This window comes from Topomyia yanbarensis, chromosome 2 (genome assembly GCF_030247195.1).
Source record: "Topomyia yanbarensis strain Yona2022 chromosome 2, ASM3024719v1, whole genome shotgun sequence".
In the NCBI taxonomy this organism is placed as follows: domain Eukaryota; kingdom Metazoa; phylum Arthropoda; class Insecta; order Diptera; family Culicidae; genus Topomyia; species Topomyia yanbarensis.
In genome coordinates, this window is record NC_080671.1 from 27,492,529 (window position 1) to 27,515,718 (window position 23,190).

At 36.4% G+C, this 23,190-nt stretch overlaps 1 protein-coding gene across 2 annotated transcripts in view; it reads right to left on the reverse strand.

The window, feature by feature from the left end:
• The window catches only part of LOC131678999 (excitatory amino acid transporter 3), a 96,085-nt gene that overhangs the window by 38,901 nt on the left and 33,994 nt on the right, over positions 1-23,190 (reverse strand). The gene's annotated exons all lie outside the window — the stretch shown is intronic.

A 23,190-nucleotide genomic window follows, 5' to 3' on the forward strand; every position in this document is an offset into this window, starting at 1 on the left:
ACCCGTCGTTGAATTTTCATATCTTTCGTTTCTTTAAGTCATCAATTTGTCGAAAATTGTCCAAATAATCGATAAAGTAGAACTTTGCGGCAATTAAAAAACGTAATAACAAATATCATTTTAGGATTCAGAAATAACGACTAAAGATGAGGATAAGGATCTCGATAAGTTGTAGGAAATTGCTATCTTCTGAAAATATTTCACACATTAATATTGTTCGAGACTTCACTGAAGTCTCGAACAATATTAATGTACTTTCTGTTACAATGAGTTAGGTATTATGTTACAATTCAACACGCAGTAGAAAACTGCGTTCGCAGGATCCAATTAATTTCAAGTGTTTTTTTATTGTGTACATATTCATTAGACTGAAAAGAAAAAAATGACCCCTATCGACCCACCCCTGAGTCGATTCCTAATTCCACCAGTAGTGCTTGTTCCAAATTTGAAGCAAATCGGACAAGTCTAGCTATAGGGCCAACGTACCTGAAGCTTGTATGGGATTTTTCGACAATTTACATGGAGAAAACCTACTAGCTCGCATTTTCGCCGCTTTCGCGTATTATCAAAGATAAATTATCGCATGCACTAAACATTTTTGTGAAATAATGGTTAGGTTTAGTTCAATAGCTCGCCCAGAAGAATTATAATAAATAATACGAGTCATCTTATGGTTAGAACATTGAGTTCTACATGTTGTTAGAGAGCGCCAACACTAACTTTTCAACGAAGAGAGATATAAATTAGGTGTTTTCCACAAAGTTGTAGAGCAGGCATTCTGCAATAATTCTTCCAAACATCTTGATATTCTATTTCTTTTCTATGAAAAGATAGTGTTAGCGTGCACTATGCGGCCACAGGTGGAACTAAAATTTTCTAACCAAAATATAACTCGTATTGGTCAAGGCTTCTGCCTGTCACGTTACATTTTTACGCATATTTCATAAGATAAGTCAGCAAAAACAATAAAACCATATTCTATCACAACTGCACATTATTAAGGTTACTAAACCGCACATTTTTTCTACAGAAAGTTTTTTTTCTATCATGAACCGTTTTCACTTTATTGTCATTTTGATACGTCTGTCACGTTACACAATTTTCGCAGTTAGTTTGGAGGTTGCCCGACTAAATAGAAAAAGTCTGTTCCGTTGGCCCCCAAATTTGCATGAAAACAGTTTTAAGTTGAAGCTTAGAAAGCAAGGAAGAGTTTGAAATATAGTTTTCCTGAAGAAAAACTTTGTTTTCGATTTTATGGAGTACTCTCAATGATCTGTCACGTTACAACCAGAATCTGTCACGTTACAGTTCTGCATTTTCATTGAAGCAAGGATATCAAGACAATCGTACACAAATCATCCTTAATCTAGGAACTGAGTATTAACGAGAAATTTCATGTTTATTTTGAAAAACATATTGGTTTTGATGAACAAACGTGAAAAACTTTTGAAAAGGTTGTAATTTCACGAAGTAACATATTAAGTCGAAAGAAAATCCAAAATAACTTGAAAACATCTGTATTTTGAAGGATAATTTTTCGTGAACATTTTGAATTGAAAACCCATTTTAAAATACATTCCATAACTAAACTATTTAAAGAAAAAAATCAAATAAAAATTCAAAATTTAAAGAATTATTGAAATATGTTAAAACTTTTTATTGTTATTTTCTCTACGATGCAATTATATTTTCAAGTTTTTTATTTGCAATTAAATTTTAAACGTGTTATGTTTTTTGCGTTTGGTATTTGTGAGTAATTTATTAAAAAGGCGTATTTTCACTACTAGATATTTTTGTTGAAAAAAAAATCAAAATATTTCGAAAAAATATTCTTCAGAGCATTTTGCTTCGAAATTATATTTTAGCATTAATATTGTATAGGAAAATTATATTTATGACTGGCAAATACTAAGAAATTTGGGAAAATACTTGAAGCTAAAAATGTTTTCTTACTAATAACTTCCTAATAGTGCAATTATAGTTTCATCAGTTTACAGGCTTTCGTTAACAAAAAAACATTGTTTTTCTGTAATTGTATTTTCATTTTTTTCTACAATCTATTTGTATTTTTAACATTTTCTTGCTTTTTTTTGAAAAGTTTCACCAAAAAATATTCACACAGAACAATTAATTCCCTAGAGCTCGCTAACATATAGTTTTGCTGCACAAATGGCAATTTTCGAAAAATATATGTTGAAAGTAGTGCATTCAAGATCCCATACGCCCTTTTTAAATATTACTCTTGAATAAAAAATGTTTGTTTAATATTGAAAAATACTTAGTGTTCCATATACATGAAATGTAAAAGGTTTCATCAGAATCAAAGATGGTCACCAATATTGACGCAATCGATTCAAACTTGATAGAATTGCTTTACAGCAGAAAAAATCTGTCACGTTACATAAGATAAACTGTGTTTTCTTAAAAATTAATAAAACTTTAAAGTTTTCACAACACAGTTTCAAAAAGTAGACTCAAAGTAGTAAGAAAAAATGCAGGTTAGACATTGTATGCATGCTGTTGGTGTGGTCCACAAAACTTTTTTGAATTTTACGAATTGAATACGATAGAAAAATGTGGTTGCAAGCAAAAAGTTGAAAATATGGATTTTGTTTACCTGTTTATCTCCTTACTGTCTTTTAGTCACTTTCAGGTCATGCAAGTAGCATCAACAAACTTTCATAAATGACAGACATGAAATTTTTTTCTGGGATGACCATTCATATTTTTTAATATTAGAGGTTATATACATACGGAAAACAAACAGTTTGACGCAAAATTTGATAAAAAATAATTTCGCCTGTGGTTGCCATTTTCGGAGCCTTGACCATTATGTACTACAATTCTTCTGAACATACCATTCAGCTAAATCTAACCATTATTTTTAAAAAAATGTGTATTTCGTGGGAATCGAGTACTGATACACAACCATGCACTGCTAGGTCTCATGCAAAACTGACTCAGACATCACTTCGCTAAAAGTTTAATAACTTCTTTTAACAAAGCCGGATTGACTAGCAGCCTTCGACAAAGTTGTAGAAATTAAATTATCTTTCTAATGTTCACTTACAGTGATAATACGATGCATACAGTGCCACTTAGCGGCGAAAATGCGAACTAGTGGATTTTCGCCATATAAATTTTCGAAAAATCCCATTCAAACTTCAGGTTGGTCCGGAAGCTAAACTTGTCCGATTTGCTTCAAATTTCGTGCAAGTACTCCTGGTGGGACTAGGAATCGACTCAGAGGTGGGCCAATTGAGTTTTCATAAATTCATTATTTTTCTGGGCAGTCAAGGCTTCGTCGAGCTAACGCATTGAGCGAGTATCAAATAAATTAATGCTTAAAAATAAAAATTTTAAGTTTGAGAGAAAACTTACTTACCGAATTTATGCGTGGCTAAATACACAAAATGTAAATGTAAATTCAACCTAAACATATTGGAGAATAAGTTTCAGAGTACTTGAAAGATAGCGCCATATGGGAACTAATAGGAACGGAGAAAAAATGGCCCCGCCAACTTGTTTCAACCGCGAGCTGGCCCCGGGCTCCCCTACCAGTTGGTTTGAGTAGGGGTGTTAACGTAACTTATTTACACTAATAACTATTGAATTTGATTTTTATTATTCGATCGTGAAAGTAATAAACAATGAACAACTGTTAAAATCGCGCTCCGATACTAAGGACGTACAGTTTGCTGTGGTTTCAACTCCAACTTCCTTTTAAGGTGCTTTTCAATCTATTTTCCGTACAAATGTTATGTTATTATTTAAATAATAGAACCCACAAGGCAGTGTATTGCCGCCTTCGTCAGTCTTCATTGATTGGTGTTCGTTTCACACTTGTTAATGCAATGCTTCCGTGAAACCCAATGTCAGCGGCAAAACCCGAGCTTTTATTTCCTTTCTTACTCCCACACTTCACAGTGTTTTGAATCAGATATCATACGCACGCTGCACTACTGATGAGAAATGGATTCCAGGCTCGTGGAGAAAATAGATGAAGTCAATTATGATATCATTAGAAAGAAAGCGTTGCTCGATTCCATCCCTGCTCGGAGCTGATTTCCAATTTAATCTTCCCCTACCAGGCGAAACACTCACTACCGTTTCGAGATCTATGTTTGTTGCTAGGACAACGATAGAAAAACAACTTTTCCCGGAAGCTTTACCCACCTACGCTTGAGATTTTTTGCCGGAAAAGTACGGCAACAGTTTCTATGCGATGTGTTACACGGCTAACGTGGAAAACAACCACCTTGGGGAGAAATTTGCATTCCATTCGCGGGTCGGCCTGACTATGTACAAGCAAACGGATTTGGGCGACACGGGAAGGAACCATCGGACCGTGTAACCCAATAGATCGTTTTTAGCGTGTGCTCATTTTCTGACGTGCAGTGTTTTCCGCTTTCCACACCAAATTGTGTGTTGATGTGCCAAAAATACAAGATCATAATCCCGCTGCCAATTTTTCGCACTCAGCTGCTGCGCATTTAATTTTCGGCGGATATTGTTGCATTGATGGGCGGCATGGAGAATCAGTGATTAATTAATGCATGTAAAGGAAAATAACTTTCCGGTCAAATTTGGAATTTGTGTTCACTTATAACACGTACTCACTACAGAGTTGTAACATGTTATAATAATAAGCATGAGGGAAAACGTCATCGAAATTGTGCTGTGGCGCGTTCTAACTCGTAGTGTGTACGTACAATTAATGTAAAACGCAGAATGAACCATAACAGACATCGTAAAGCAAAGAGAAAAAATTAAGCTGTCATAACCTTATGTAACTATAGAATAAAACTTTAATCAATTGATATTCCAGATTCTAAATTATTGTTATGAAATGCAACAGAGTTTTACTCACGAGAATTTTCAAACAAGTGATACTTGTTGACATACACATACCTTTAGAGAACGAAAATGTGCATTCGACATTCCGCAGGCAAAATAATATCACGTTTCTCATGTGCGTCGCCTACTGCAGAGGACACTTTTTATGGCGTATTATAATAAACACAAGGCAATTTAACAAATACCGTCGAAATTGACAACTTACATACAATAGTATCAAATTCTGCAACGCTTGCCATGCAACCCGGTTTGTTTCTAGCGGGAATTATTCTTGCGGAACCATGTGATCATCGTTTCGCATCGCTCACAAGTTGCAGCATTGCACAGAGCAACAAGAACGTAATCCGCTCTAGTGTCGAACTTCAACCAGAAAGGTCGACTACAGCTGAGAAATCCCAACTTGACCTAGATTGTAGGTTATAGTCTCGAATTTCCCTCTACCAGGGCCAACATCTCGTCATCATAATAAAATGCAAAATAATAAAACATCCCATTAACCATCAGTATCACAGATGGGAGGATACTAACTTGACGAACAATAAGGAGTAATGCATACACGAGATGCTGTTCCTTTCTCTTCGTTACTTTTACTTTCTACTGAAATGATGACAATGCGGGCATCATTTTTAATAAAATATTTGCCCTGATTTTCATTTGAATGTTCAGGAATTGGAACAAACACATTTTTCTCACACTTTGGAATAGAAAATTGTACTTCAAATTATGTACAAGCGTCCCAATGCAGATTGTATCATGCGTCTCGTCATTCCACACCAATCAACATCATTATTCGTGATTATGGGTGATGGAAGGACGTTAGCTTCCAGCTGACATCTGTCTGCTCGTTTCTTTATCGATACAGTACACTTGTCCTCACGATGTTCATGATTGTGGGTGTAATCTTCTTTTCTTTGCGGATTAAACTTGTTTGCTGCATCTGTTGCCTAGCAGTTGTGAACTTTCACTACGGTGATGTCGTTCTTGTCAAAGCACTGACAATCTCAGACATTTTCCATATCCATAATTAAAACATAGTAACATTTTCCATATCGGTTGTCATACACCATTCTGCCCACTACAAGGAATAGGAAGGTGTGCAGTGTCTCTTTCCTTCTGGTCCATGATGCTTTTGAAATTCCAAGGATGAAATTAATCGCTTCTAATTGAAGGTATTTTTATTAAATAGCTAAATAAGTATATGAAAATATGCAAATTCTTGTTAAAGGGTGTACGGCATCAAATTGCATCACTAGAAAAGGTTCGTAAACATTCATCCATTCAATCGATCGTTTTCAAACTTTCAGGGAATGATATTGTTTTATTGTTACGACTATATTATTAAACTTTTTCTATGTTCGTTCATATTTTCTTCTTAATGCTGTTCATATGGTCTTGTACAACGTTTGAACCAACTTGTTTTTGTGTTGAAAGCCATTTTTTCCTCATTTCAGCACCCGATTTCACTCCCTTAGGATGTCTTCGGAGTGCCTACTTCATGATGGCCAAGTATTTCCCAATTTGTAGAAATTTCAGTGCGCACGGGGAATTTAACTCGTTTGGCACGAAATTTGGTTCACTAGAGAACATCTTCGAGTAATGGGATAAGGCTAAATCCGGCCAGAATGTCGTAGGGCCATTGTGAGATCTCAGAAGTGGAAGTAGACGCTTTTGGAGACATTTTTTCAAATACCCAATGCCCATTGACTGTTCCGCTTTCCGCACGGGCAAATCGCTTGCCAAATCATGTATTTTTTAACAAATTTAGATATCTTCTGCTTTCTAACTTCCTCAGGGTCGTCGAAAATATGTGAAGTGAAGAAAAGGAGCCCAGGAAGCTGCCGGAAATCCACTTTCACATATATTTTTACATCCATGACGAGAGAATGCGGTTTTATTAACAACTGAGCGTAGAGCTTCTGCTCATGTAATTTCCCCCTGTATTCTGCCGTTCATAGATATTCGGCGTCTTTTAAACTTTGTATCTTCGTAGTTTTTTTGCATCTGCCATAACAGTTTACTCAAATGCAGTTTTTTCGGTACTTTCCTCACTGAACTATTCGGATTCCTCTTGAAATCTTAGACTACCTGCTGGCGTTCCTTCACACTATATGGAGTTCCATTTAGGCAATTTTTTCCCTTCCTATCGACGGTCAAACGTTCGTTGTACCGTTTCAAAACACGACTTAGCGTAGATTGGACCAGTCCCAGTTTCTAGCTAATGGTATGGTAAGCTACAGCTTTACACAATACAAACAATATACATTGAACAAATTTCACCCAAAACTTCAATACGAAATCACTTAAACTTAAACTTAAACGGGGGCATGGTGCACACGTCAGTTATTATTGCTGCGACTATTTCTGAGAGAATCCGTTTTTTGAGTATTTAATCGAGCAGAGTTCAAAACAATTGACATCCTTGGATGAGCTTGAGAGAAGAACAAAATTCAAATTAAGTTTGACAACGGTTCTTTCAAACCCATTTTGGAAGCAGCCCGAGGTCATGGAGTACCTTCATATATCATGAACTGGATACACGGAATGCTTAGCAACCGACATCTGTGGTCATCATTAAGACAAGTACAGATAAGGAAACTGAGTGTCTTCGGATGTCCTCAAAGTGGTGTGCTGTCACCACTTCTATAGAACCTTGTCTCCGATGGCTTGTTTTGAGGAAACGTAAGGAGCTTGGGTTCAGTTAATCCAAACAAAACACGCTTCTCACGCAACGAAGAATAACAATCAGAACACAGTCTATTGAAGTTCCGGTTCTACTGGAAATGAATGGGCGGACGAATTGGCTAGACCGAACGCTGTGACTGAATTCGTTAGTCCAAAACCAGTTCTACCACTGTCGATCAGTTGGATAAAGCACAAGATTCGTTCTTGGGCTACATCCGAAAATACCAACCATTGCATAGCTTGAGTCCAAAAGTGTCAAAGAGCTTGCTACATTTTTTCAAACATAACTGCCGTATTCTAGTCAGGACACTGGCTGAACATCACAAACTCAATTATCACATGGCTACTATTCATCGTGCTGAGTGTTATTCGTGTGATCTTTGTGAATCCGATTACTGAACCTTATATCATTTGATATGTAACTATCCTGCAGTAATGCAATTGCGTATCCGAATTTTTGGTTCGCCACATATAGATGAACTTATATACAGAGAGCTGAAACTAAAGTAAAGAGCTATAGTTTAAGCCGTATTTGAATGACAATATCTCTTCGGGGGTGTTTTCGTTCTGTCATCTCAATAACCCCTCGGGGATGTTGATTGACCCGGTTGTCGAGAAGTGTCTTTTATTCCCTTGGAAGTGAAGAATACTACCGTATTGTCTATGTTCTCTGTGTCGTTACTTTTCGTTGTCCCTAACCTTACCAGATCCCTAATCCTTCCCATCAGGGAATGATGAAAAGATAAATCACAGCAAGGCACAAATCTTCGATCAACATGGGAACATGCCAACGTATTGATTCCCGATTCCTGAACATATTGAACGTGAGCAGTACAACCAACGACACGACCTGAAACTTGATGAAAAATTGTGAAAAAAAATGATCCGATTCATTTACTGCCAGTTACCAGTATATTGAGTGACCCCTTGATTCGAACGAAAAAAATATTTCTTCAGCAACACTTCTTTGTTTATTGATTTTTAGTTGCTATATAGCAACCATGGTATGTATACAAAATCAACTGCCTAGTTACAGGAAAAACTGGAGAAAAAAAGTAATTGACATCGTAAGCACTCTCGTTCTTCTTACGAGGAACCTGCAACGGTTGTAGAAACAAGAAGCGGCTATTCTTCAAAGAATACATCACTTGAGGTTGAGCACAAGAAGGTAATGAGGTCAAATTTCTGTATTGTATACATTAATTAAACCAATGTAATTCTGATTCCAGAAGAAGGTAATTATCTAGTTTAGAAACTCCAGCGATAGAGGTCCGATTTTGATGCGCTTTACTGCCTAACGGGTGTACTCCAACCCAAACAAACCAAATCCGAGAGCGGAAATGCAAAATTCCCAACCAAAGCTTAATAAACTGAAAAAATAAGCGATTTGTTTAACAAAACAGGTATCGATCATTCGAGGGTGCTGAAAGTAGGATGAGTCGTCAATAGCTAGTTCTTAATTAATAAAATAACTTACCTCTAAAAAGCAGCGCTAATTTTGTAGTTTATTGCCGAATATACTTTTCACCTTTGCAGCCAACGTCAACGGTTTAATTATTTTGTTGATTTATTTTCGTCGGCGTAACCAGGGATTGCAACGGAGCCTAATCGTTGTTAGGAAAATATAACAGCTTCATTAGTGCTGCTAGTTTTGTATATTTTCTAACCATATATCAAATTTGACAGTACCAGTTACCTGAGTCACTGAGGGGTAGTCAGATTTGAGATACAGTTTTGGAATACAAGTGTCTAGTCGTGTCGTTGGTACAACGTTCCTGATGTGTTAAAACTGAATACAATGTGAATTCAGACACATCAAATTTTGTTTTTCAATAACCAATCCATTTTGCAAATAGAAGGCTATGAAACCAATCAATATTGTGTTGGCGAATACCCTTCAGATACTTTACAATCAAGATGATTCATGTTCTTGCCTCGAGTTTCTTGCTGCAAGAGTGACGATTTTTTGATTGGACGAGTGTCTGTCGCCGTGACTCATAATTTTTATTTGTGTTGGACATTAATCCGTGATTCAAACTAACATCAGCTGCTCAAGAATGGTCTACTTGGTCTCGGTATATTAATCCAAGCGTGCTCATTATTTTTTTCGAAATAAATAAAAATTATACCCCTCTTTTCTTTTGAAGTTTTCATGGCGCCAGCAGTGCAAACAGCTAGTATGATTTTACGCGCCTATCCTCATCGCGGGGCTCCCCAAATCCTGGGGTCCCTGGCGTGGGCCCAGTGAACCCATGCGTTAAGATGATACTGCATTCAATAGCAGTAAAGCAGGTCACCTCATCAAAGCTGTAGCAAACATCGTGGACTAAGCTAGATCGATTATCATCAAGACCCCATGCTGCACCGTGAGAATTGAAATCTCCTCGGTGGCGGGAGGAAATCCGCATTAACACAAAATTTTCGGTGCCCAAACTAGGCCTAACCAGTCCTGCACTAAGTGGTCTGGTTGAAATGTTTAATCAATTAAGATTTTTGGGTGTTCCTATAAGCGCTAGAAAATTCTTTGTTTGATCTCAAATTTCTACGACCAGAGACTGTTTGCTTCGGCTTCGTGTCAGCGCAATGTCGAACTGTTATATTTGACTGCTCTTCAAAATTAGTCTCAATTTTAGTCTATACAAGTAATCTGATCCGCCAGTAGTTTTTGGAAGTAGTAAGGGTTGTCCTTATAAGGGGATCGTTAGAGCTACACTTCTCTTGAGTTAAAGTGGCATAACGATTTGTCGTGATTTAAGAAAACGTTTCAGATTCTCCGAACAAGACGTAATTAGGCAGTCCTCATAAAGGTCACCCGATACAAGTTTGGAGGGATATACAATTTTGTTCCGTCCTATGCAATTGCCATTTAAAATCTGCGAGCACTGGAGTAAGGGGTACTTTAAACAGTGAACTCGAATCAGTGAACACACCGCCGATCTCAACTTTGTTAGCGGGAATGTAGACACGGCAGTCCTTCGTAAAAGACTTTCCGCCAGTAACATCATTTGTTAGCTTTAGACAGAATAAGTAGCACAATTCTGAGTTTATCAGGACAGACTTTCGAGATATCTGCCAATCAAACAGAAACAAACTTCGTTCGAATCTTTTGGAGATTAGGTTTTTTAGTATTTTTACAACTTTCGGAAATAAATTTACCGGTTGGTGAAGGAACAAATATTTAAATAATTTGTTCTAATTGGTGTATGACAGAGATAGGTGAAATACCCTAATAAATCTCAGTAAATCGATCTACACGTCTCTCTTACGAGTCTCTCTAGGCAATCCTTCGTCCGTCGCCTTCAAATACCTAGCGTCAAATGATTTTGCAGTTGCCCGAAAAAAAACTATTCGTCCATCTGCTTCAAACACCTGATTTCGAATGATATTACAGACAGATCTGCAGTGAACTTATATTTAAAATTTCACAAAAAATTGGTGTTCTAATGGTGCTCCATATTGTTCAACACAAGCTTCGAAATGGAAAAAAACTGCTTAAAATTTCTCCGACTGACGTATTAAATTTGCTTCATTTTTCTTTTGTATTTCGCTCTCTGTGCTCGTTGAATAGGGAAATAATAGCCCTGTGGACCTGCAAGGAAATCATTCACAATTGTTAACCAATCGGTTTTGTTAAGTCAGCATAACTTCTTATGTTATTTTTTTAGCAGCTGAAGAAAACAGCAAACTTCATTGAAACGATTCTTTTACTAGACCTCCTAATTCACGAATGAATTTTGTCCTATCGAAGTGCAAGTCCTGTTCATCAAACTTTTGTCAGTGAAATTAACAAATTTCATTGTATTCATTTGTCTATGTAAAATTGTTTATTCTTCAAACCTGAAGTGCTTCATTCGTAGGCGCCAGTTTGCCCATGCGCAGTACTGTCAGAGCAGAAAGATACATCTAACACCACTTTCCTGTAAAATGTTAGGCAAGTATAGGCCAATTTGCGCTACTTAAGTATTCCATCAATTCAGTGCCTCTCAAAGTGATAGCTGACTTGCCCCCGAATTATGTAATGGTGTAATGGACATCACTGTAGATTATGAGCGAAAGCCAATTTTGACCACAGTATGATACAACCCTTTTAAAGTCATCAGAAGGTAGATGATTAATTGTGCTGCAAATATACCGAACAATAGACTTATTTCCTGTTTATGTTCCCAACAGTCATATTTACTGTGACAGCGAAAATATCGCGAGTTGAGCACGAATAGCACTATTAGTAAGTACACTATTCGTACACGTAAACATTATGCCATTTTTGTTTAATGCTACGAAGACGGGGTTAAGTAACTTTCCAACATAGAAGTTTCCTCTATAAAAATATGGTTCTTGAATCAAGATTATGGAAGCTTTTCCTTCCGCGCATGGCGGGATAGATTCATAGTTGATGTACGTTTATGCTCAAGATTTATTTGAGGTATTCTATTCATTGTCGATTAGAGGATTTCAAATTATTGTACAGCAACTAGAAGATACCAAACACGTTGGCTTATAACACCCGAGCAACACCGTTTGTTGAATAGCAGTTTCTGCAACATAATTCGTTGAAAAGAAGCGCACATCAACCATTATTCAACTGATTTAGCAACCAAAAAGCGCACCAGCAAAACTTTATGGTTATGCAACACACAGCGGCCATTACATGTTGCAAGTGTTGCTTGGGCAGTAGAGTGGCTCGAAAATGACATTTTTCAGCACAGCACTTTGGGACCGTTCATAAACCACGTAGACCGAAATTTGAGAATTTTTAACCCCCCCTCCCCCCTAGTAGACCTTAGTAGACTTTTACCAATCCCCCCCCCCCCCCCACGTCAAAAGTCTACGTAGACTTTTAATTTTTTTTATTCGCAGGAAATGTGAATTTAGCAAGAAGCACATTATAATGTTCAATTAAAAATTAGCGTTCAGATTTATTTCAAGCTATTTGAATATTAAAGAAAGGTTTTTCACATTGGTTTTTTGTCTATGATTGATCAAATCAATTAATACCGATTCAAGGTGCTTTCCAACGTTTGTGTAGCGGAATACTTCTTTTCAAGGTTGGTCACTCAAATATATGTAAAAAGATATATTGCTATAATTAGCTTAAATTTTGGCCGAAGTGCGACCTACACCAACAATGCAGAATTGCTAAACACTTTTTGAGCCTTACTGATGAATTCAAAATTGTTAAATTATAAGAAACAATTACAAATTAATACTGTCAATGTGTACTATCATCTAGACTAAACATGCACACAAATTTCACTTTTCGTGAACAAATTTCAATATTTCTAAGATAATAAGATAATCTAAATTGCCTTATTTGAATTAGGGAACGAAGCTATTGAAATCTTCCCAAAATTATTTATATTTATTATGTAATTAATAGCCGTATCACCTTAGAGTATTATCGCAAAGTATCAAAGTTTAACTCCGAATATTTTCGAAGATAAATATAGTAGAGCCGGTTTGCACGGAGTTGCATAGGATCAAGACGTAAAATTTAACGGGTGTTTAAAGATTTTGAAATCAGTGTAAATGATTGCAAGAGAAACTGATTAACTCGAGTAAACACTTTGTTGTAGAAGTTTAACTACACTACTGCTTTAACCACCGAAATCAATAAATAAAAATTAAAAAATTAATCCATTAATTGTTAAAAATCGGGTGTTTTGTTGTTACAATGCTTAACTTTGACCATTTTTTAACTTTTTATGGTTCATGCATTAAACCCTCCGGAAGTCGCGCTTATGGCCCACTGAACGAGCAGCTGCTGGTGTCCTAAGACGATTTCGCTAGATTTTCAGAGCAGCGTGCACTCAGTGCACTAGCGCGACTGCCGGAAGGTTAATGGTTCATGCATGTCTGCTAACTAGGGGTGTCTCAGATGATTTCACAGTCAAAATCTTCCGTCGAGAGGCATTTTGGGCGATCGTCTTTAGAACTGTCATTTTGTATTATTCCTAGATCAAAACTATATCAAAATATACGCAAAAACAACAACGTGTGAGGTTGTCCAAAAAAATCGTGGGTTCTGGGTTGAGTGGTCGCTTAACCAGTAGTTATCTCAATAGTGTACTAGCTTTGAAATTTCTGCATAAATACTGAACAGACCGATATTTTGAATACAACTCTCTTTAAATCCCATTCATAATTAGTAATACGAGAATAACAAAAAATAAAAGTCTACGTAGACTTTTTCAAAGACCCCCCCTCCCCCCTCGTAGAAAAACGTAGACTTTTGCCAGACCCCCCCGTCCCCCCTATGAGTCTACGTGGTTTATGAACGGCCCCTTTTTGAGTTCCTTTTGTGATCCCAAATGCCTGTGCAAAGTTTGGGAGCGATCGGTTGCTTCCCGGGTCTGCGCATTGTGTTCAAAGTTTGCATGGGATTTTATATGGGGAAATCAATTATTTTTCATTTACGCTGATAAAGATAGCTATTTCACTCAATATGAAAAACCAGCTATATAAAACGATAATTCAGACCTTGGTTAATAACTTTGTCGAAGACGGTAACTAGCTACGAGTTTTCAAAAAATATAAGTTATAAAGATTTTAAAACTTATGGTTCAATCCAAATGCAGAAATTCATTATTTCTTCCAACACTGTCAGTACACAACGACACTGATACTTAAAACTTAAATAAATGAGAATATATTCTTCACAGAGACTTGGTACCTTTGAATGAAATGCTCAGAATGAATTGCTGAATAACATAGACGTAGTAAGAAATTGAAAACAATACGGGGTGTGGTTTGTGTACTCCCCGGTTCCCTGTTTAGATAGTTCAGTATAACATAAGGAGCACATCTTTAACGCCGGTTTACACCGCCGAATTAAAAATTAATCTTACGTGTTTGAGTGCTACTATTTAAGGGCTCTACTGTTATCTCCTTTAAAATGGTACAGCGGTTTATAAGTTTTACATACTTTAAACCCTATTTCTTAGCCGTTCAGAGTCAAAATTTAAAAAATGCATATCCTTAGATCCCTTGAAGTCTCGGAACTGTTTCTATCAACGTTTTCGTTTGAGAATCCAGAAACGAAACCAGGATATTTATTTCAAACAAGCATTTTTTAATGAAATTGAGTTAGGTTCACGCAAAACAGAGGTGATGTTGTCGAACCAGAAATATACTTCAGGTTAGAACCCAACGCGATTTCCAGACCTGAGTTAGTTTTTGCCCCAAGCAAAAACAATACATATATTTGTAGGTGTTAATTCTAAATATTGTAAATTGTTATTTCCCACAACAAAGATTGTAGTATGATTCATATTTGGGTCTATCAAAATATTAAGAAAGTTCAGTCGTTGACATTTTCAAGGGCGTAATGATTCTTTGTCTTATACAAAACAATCTAAAAAGGGACTGGGGAGTACACATGCCCCTCCTCTCTTCTTTTCATTTTCTGACTAAGTCTATGATATTCAGAAATTCATTCTGAACATTTCATTCAAAGGTACCAAGTCTCTGCGATGAATATATTCTCATTTATTTAAGTTTTTAATGTCGATGTCGGTGGTGCACCGGCAATGTTGGAAAAAGTAATCAATTTCTGCTTTTGGATTTTACTATAAGTTTTAAATTTTTTGAAAACTCGTAGCTAGTTACGGTATTTGACAAAGTTGTTAACCAAGGTTTGAATTATCGTTTTATAAAGCTGGTTTTTCATATTGAGTAAAATAGCGATCTTTAGTAGCGTGAATGCAAAATAATTGATTTCCCCATATAAAGTCCCATGCAAACTTTGAACACAATGCGCAAACCCGGGACGCAACCAATCGCTACCAAATTTTGCACAGGTATTTGGGACCACAAAAGGAACTCAAAAAGTGCTGTGCCCGCTAGTTTAAATCATTTTGAAGTTTTCCCATACAACCACGAGCCACTCTATTGGGCAGCCTATAGCCAACCGATTAGGGTATTAGGAACATGGCCATCATATGAATTCCATGATTTTCGAAGAACCAAAAGTCCAATGTGTCAGAGATTCACTTGACACAGCAAGGGCATGCCAAATAATACTCCGTGCCCGATTGGCATATTTTAGTCTCGTCAGATATTCAGCGCACGGTACGAAGATACAACAAGAAAGCAGGCGTTGTTAGGTGACAGCGATAATTCTCCACCGTCTAGGAAAAGGGTCTCCGATCGCAAAGGGAAATGGCGTGCGAAAGTTTCAATGAAAACACATTAAAATGTCTTTTTTATTATTTTGTATTGTAAATATATAAAATACCCGCGGCTCCTTTAAGCTTATGCAACGAGCCGTGTCAAACAAGCGAATAGTTCACGACGTTGAAATCTTTTAATATGTTTTGGTTGTCATTGTTTTTTTTGTTGGGTGAATTTGGTTAAGGTTGGACAGAGAATGCGCAAAATTCGCAAACGAAAAAAGCAGTTTTTTTTCCACACCGTATGTCAGATCTTCATAAAAATCAATCAGCGTATGTAGAATGTTGTTACAGTACTGCTGATTGATTTTTATGAAGATCTGACATACGGTGTGGAAAAAAACTGCTTTTTTCGTTTGCGAATTTTACCCTTTCTCTGTCCAACCTTAACACTACTGACACGATGGCGTACATGGCGTGAACTAATCATAGTCAATGTCAGATTGTATTCTCACTACAGACACTTTATACACAGGTTTGCGACGTGTCTGTGTATAAAGTGTCTGTAATTCTCATTATCGTTTTTAAGAAACTGCGTCTGTTCAATTCAGTAGCCGATTATGCGACTTTTGAAGTAATAATGGAGAGCACATGCTTTTTTTGTATAACGTATTTCTAGACATGGATCGTACATTTCCATTGATAAATTGTATCAGCACTTCAATACGACGACATTTCAGTTGATAAATTCTATTGGTACGGCATTTCGTAGATGATGGAATTGAGAAAGAGTAACTTTCGTTTCGTCAATGCCCATTTTATCTTTTACAAAAAAGTTGAACTAATAAGTGGTCGAATTATGTGGTACCTAAAGTCCAGAACTGGTGTACACTTCCATCATAATATGACCGATACAATCAACCTGGCTGGCACAAGAATGGCGATACTTAGCTTAAGATTTCTATAGCACAATGCACATGTACTTAACTCAGCTTGGTAAACTCTGTATTTCTCCCATATGCTTTTCGAACTTTGTTTTAACTGTTGTCTTCGGTTTGAAACAGACCGAACAGTGTTTTCTCCGTAGGAATCAGAATCACTGGCTCAATCGGTTTTCCAGAACAGAAGCTTTTTTTCTGTTATGGGTGTTTATGAAACGAATTTACCGATTGCGCTCAATATTTTAGTGATTTATTCAGGCATCAATAGGACTATCACTAAAATAAACGAAATAGATTAAAAAAATCCTATCACAAAAGACGATCCTCTTAAGAAGCAAACGTAAAAGCGGTCGAGTTATTAACGGAAGAGTAAGTAAACAAAGAAAGGCGCTCATTGTTACTCAGATCTATTTGTAGCAGATTCCACGCTATTATCATTCAAGAGCAGGTTATTATCAAATCAGAACAATTCTCGGAAAAGACACCCATCAAAGCATGATGCGTGGGTTGTGAAAATTAATTTTGTACAAGCTATTAAACACGGCAGGCAATGTTAAAGCGATAATGCTTCGTTTTTCGTTTGCGAATTTGTGCAGATTTTCAAATTTTCAAGTGACGATCACTTGCCCGACTGCAAGTTGTCCCCGTGTGTCGGCGGCAGATTTTGATGTTATTTTTAGAAATGAATTTGACCTTATTTCACAGAGGCGTCTGCTGGTCGATAATTATTTTCTATCGAGCTTATTTGCTTATTAGATCTCGTGTAAGCGTGACTGTTTGGTACTTGTGCGATGGAGAAATTTGAACCGAAACAATCCTAACTAATAACTGTGAAATTTCAATTTTCTTGGCAATTTACCGGCATCGAAACATCACGGTGTTTGTTTCGTTGCGCCTCATAAACAAGCTTTCAGCTGCTGTTGCTATAGTAATACATGAAACAAGTATCTGTTGAGTGCGACAGGTGAAGTTTATTAAAATATTATGATGATGCGAAGAGATAAAATAACAAATTTGATAAGACCTTAGACAAACTTTACTTGAGATAAATTTTCTGCCAACGGATTGTTTTATTGCGACATGTCAGTCAGTTCACTCGAGATATCTCAGAAAACTGCATATGTAGTACATTGTTTCCTAAAATATGATTTCGTGATATTCATGTCATGAGCAATATGTAATAAGAACAGTTGTTCTCGACGCTTCGACCAGCTGCATCAGATTGCAAAGGGACACGCAATACAAAGAAAAACAACCGGTTTTTATTGTATGCACTCCGAAGACATTTGGCCTAACAAATAGGTTAACTGTACCCTAATTCATCTTGGCACCTTTATTCATCCTACCCATTTGAACACATTAGTTAGAGCAGTGTCTGTTATCTCTATTCAACGCATTAGCTTAAATGGTAGAATGAATAAGGGTGCGTTGTACTCGATTTTTTACTTCGCTCAAACGCGAATATTTTACATTGTCCATTCAAGATTTTTCTTCTGAGAACGAACAAAAGATGTTGAAACCTATTACAGCGCAATCCAGTAACAGTTAGTCGAGTTATGAACGAAATAGTGTCACATCCTAACTAATGAGATGAATAAGGGCTTGTGTATGCACCCTAGCATTGAAATTAAAATCCCACTTCTAAACACCCCGTTGTCGTTTATTGTGGTTCAGGCAATAATGACAACAGAAAAAGTTGTGTCCTGTTCCCTCCAAATCAACAGACAACACCATCCGTGAGAAAACTAATAGGCACCAAAAATGGCTTGTTCACACTTGTAACCCGTAAGTTGAAGAAACAAGGCAGAACATTCTCATATGCAAGTATTACATGAAGAATTTATCCTCTCATTTTTTCTTCCATGACGTGGCAATTCGAGAAGACAGAAATTGTTTTCAAAATTTTTGCACATGATGTCAAAAGAAAGACTGTAAAATTTTTTTTGGGAAAAGATGTACCGTACACAAAGAAGCGTACCGACTCCAAATTCTATCTTTGCAAACTAATCTAATGATTTTCTTTTCATTAGACTTGTAATGTTTTCCTATTATGCATTTTACGGCACCGGTCACACTGTGATCTTGAAGAAGTACTCTACCAGCTGATACCTCACAAACTGAAGGATAGTGATTTCCTCTCTCTATCTGCGTACACCGGTAACTCTGACACAAAACAGCTTTCAGGGCATTTGCCTTCTCATGTAATCATTATTTAATTCGTTTAGTATATACTAACAGTATTAGACTGATTGAATAAATAAATCTTTCGCTTTCCAGACAGATATTAAATATAGGGTAATGGACTCATTTTGAATATGTCGGTGAGAACACACTAATAGAATGGATCAATTCCACTCCTGCATTAGCTGATGTATTATAGCAACTAACTAATTCAAATCAGTAGTGCAATAAAAAAAGATCTACGTTAACCTGAGTTGGTATCTCTACCATCAAAGTACACCTACTGGTATGACAAGTGGAAATCGTTTCGGGTTAGTCTAACAAACGCTGTCTGTTTCAACAAACCGTACTCTATTGTTGTGTCTATCTTCGGAATCCACAAAATCTTTTCGGGTGGTTATAAATAATTTGTACGCTGTGACAGTGGAAACATGCTGACCACACTTTACACGAGGCAATATTTTACCATCTGTTGCGCGGAAAGTTTCCCGTATTCAAGATGCAACAGGTGGAACAGAAGCATGGAGATGTGCTTTAGTATGAGGGAGAAAAGTGCAAAACGTGGTGTGCAAAACGTGGCTATTAAGAATGGTCATTCACATCTTATCCCCTTAAACAAGTATGTTGCGTAATAAATGCTGCTGTCCATTAGAAGGTTAATCACATGTATTAGCTTTCTCCGGACACCCTAGAGATGGCTTTCGGCTGTAGAACTCAAGAATTTACCCAATGGGTTCCCTTCTGCTTCCATGTTGTAAGAGACGTCTAAAATAGGAGTATCTTCTTTATTAGGGCATTGCAAAAAATGCTTTATATTCCAAAAACAAATACATTTTGTTCTCATTTTGCTATGTTCACATACTTTGCGTTTCTTGGTTTCATTTGTTGTTGTTTATATTTCTTTAGCGAAACACCCAATAAAATATCTGTTTTGTTATCAACATGCTCAATATTCTTACTGATAGCAGAAACAGTTTTCTGTTTAATGTCATAGGGCAATTTTTCTGCTTTCAACTTTGTGCTGTTAACCGGTAAAACCACTAAAACGATAAGAACCTGAGTAATCATTATTTACATCACTACATCAAGTTGAGATTTCAATCTGACATTGGACTTAGTATAGTATAGTTTGCAATATAATCTCTCGCCTTCCTCTCGGGGCACATACGGGCTTGGCCGACATTGGCATTGATTAATATACATCTTGGCGTTATCGAGAGTTCCGCTTCTCTCAAGCATTATTATTAAAGGGGAGATTGCACAAGCGGTGACTATAGAATTATTACATGTTTGTGCAAAGCTCTTAGGCATAAATACGTTAAGCATAATGGACGATTGGAATAATGTACGTTAGTATAATGAGCGATAGGCACTATTCATTAAAGTTAAAAATAGCCGAATATTTTTTTGAGTAACAAGAATCAAGAGGCAGTAAAATGAACGAAAATAATGCAAATTAATTAGAATACATCCTAACTCGACAACCTCATTGCAGACATCTTAACCCGACTATACGCATTGTTTTTTTAAGAAAAAATTCACACCAATTTTCATTATTTGATTCATGAGCTGTTCTTGAAAGCAACCAATAGCAATATGTAGTCCCAAGTAACATGTGTAACAAGTCTAAGAAAAATTTTAACCTATTTAGTTGAATATCAGTTACAGGAAAGTATCAAAGCATTTTTTCAGACCATGGATTGTTGCTAATAGACTACAAACAAGTTTGTTGCTGCTAATCGAACCGTAAAAAGTAGTTTTGTTGACCAAAAGAATTATTTTCCTTTTAACAACACCCACTCTAAGCGATAGTTAGTAGGTGGAGTCTATTATGTTTGATAACTGTTAGTTGAAAGTAACTGAATGCTATAGTGGATAGCAGCTGTCAGTGTTTGTTTCCAATTAGTATCATATAAAGAACATAATACTTGCAAAATTGGAAAATACTTGTCGACACTTTAACAAAACCAATTTGCAACAGCGAGATGGCGTTGTCGATGCATCTGTGTTCGTTGTCTTTCTTCTGTCAACGAATCAGCCACAACGAGAAGGCGGCCATGATGCTTTCGTAATTTTTTGCACCATATTCGAATTGCATATTGGTAGGCGCAATCGAAAACTGCGTCATTTGCCTGGAGCGCTATATCTTATTGTTATATTTTCATTCATTCCTAATTTTTTTAGGGCGCATTGAAAATGTAAACGTAAAATTGAAAAATTCACAGTAAATCTAGATGCGCCGGTGAAATTTAAGTATAGAAGAGCAAAATATTTGCTTTAAAATATTCCAAATTATCTTGCCCAAATCACATCGCATTATTTCAACACCGAAAATTTTCCAAACATAATTGAACTCGATTTGAAACTAGATGGCAAAATTGATTTGCAATACAGCGTACATTTTTATGACATGTTACAAATAGACTCCGCCTTGGGGCTTTTTTGGTGATGAAACAGTTGAGATCATGTTCACCCCGGCTAGATTGTTACACGTGATTTTGTTTCATTATTAGTTGTTAATATTCTTTTACTACAAAATATGTTGCTTGGGGTATGTAAGAACAAATCAAAACGTGTGTGTGGTTTCCGTAATTTGTAAACACTGCTGAAATCAACTTGAATACAGCGTGTAGAGCCCATATTAACAAGCTTGTAGGAAGCTTCTTATTAAATTTTCTACTGACTCTGTTCAGTTCATTGGCTAAAATAATAAGACTAAAATAGCGCTCGTGATTCGATATTTGGTTTCGACTTACACGAAAGTTCACTATTTCACCTGAGGTTTCTTATTGCTCTGTATCTCGAGGTCGAAGCAAAGATATATTGATATCAATTCATAAGCATCATTCTGACATCGCATTCTTCCATTCTAGCAAGGACCTCTATAAGTTTATACATTACCAGAAAATGTTGATCGAGTTTGGCTCATTTTCAGCTGTGCACTACACGTTTACAAAAAATGCAAACCTAAACACTTTTATCAGTCGACGCCATCACTGCTGAAAATGTGTTTTTATCAAATCCATTATGCAAACCGCCCATCACGCAAAACGTACGTATAAGTACCGTATTTACCCAGCAAAACTGTAAAGGTGTTGAGCAAAAGAAAGGCTGATTAGTACTAAAAATAATGAACCCCAAACCGCAATCAAGAAGGGCCAGTCTTCTGCAATGTTGATCCTTTTATCTTCGGCTATACATCTGAGAATTTGAGGATACATAAAATGATGCTGGCATTCTTTCCCGAATTTATTGCTTCCATTTCCGATATGTCATATGTTTTATAAACAAACTTAAATATTCTTATGAGTAAACTAGAAATGTCCGAATAAGTTTGTATATGGAATGGGGTTTCTGAATCCAATTATCTTTGAATTGAGTTGTGTTACGAAAAAATTAAATTTTTGTGCCGGTCTAATACATGTGTTAGTTTTACTGAACAAAATAGTAAACATTTGATCCGATAGTCGTTTCAAAGTGACCACAATCGCCATAAACAAATGTTAAGTGTGACGAATATTCTCGACTGAAAAACGACACATATGCTTAATAAACGATTATGCATTGAGTCATGTTAAAGAGTGTTTCGCACCTCCCAATAAAGAAATTGATTTTCGAATAGCAAGTAGCTAAAAAGAAGCAACGGTACACATCCGACTTTGTATAGCATTACTATCACCGATAGAGTATTATAACTTCACTCTTGCTGGTACACTAGGAGGAAATGCCAATCGATCGTATAACAATACTTGACAGCAATGGCATTGCTGTGGGTGATAAACGGTGTACGGAATCAAATTGCATCACAAGAAAAGGTTGGTCAGAAATCACCCATTCGATCGATTATTTTTAAAATTTTAAGGAATAAAATTAATCATATTATTAAACTTTTTCCATGTTCGTTTCATTCAATTTCATAGCTATATGCAAATGCACGTACCTTCTTCTTGACACTGCTCATAAGATCTTGTACAATGTATGGGTTGGGTCAACTCGGTTTTATGTGGAAATCTATTTTTCCTCATTTTAGCTTCCGATTTCTTGCACTCCTTAGGATGCTTCCAGAATGTCTGATGTTTAGTTTCCAAGATATGAATGTTTGAAGGTGCAAAAATCGCGTTTTTTGCAGTTTTTTTTTAATTTGCTGCCGAAATTGACGACGTAAATAAACAATTTATATATTTTTAGAAAGCTTATACGAATACCTTTCGAACGAACTATAGTTGAAATCGGACTATTGTTAAAATCGGACTGTTATCAAAAGAGATATTTAACATTAAATGCGGACGAAAGACTTTTATCATTTTCCATACCCAGAAATAAGACCAAAAAGATTAAATGTACACTCAGGTTTTTTTACGCGGGGGATACAGGCCGCGTAAATAAAAACCGCGTAAATTTCAAAATCCGCGTAAATGAAA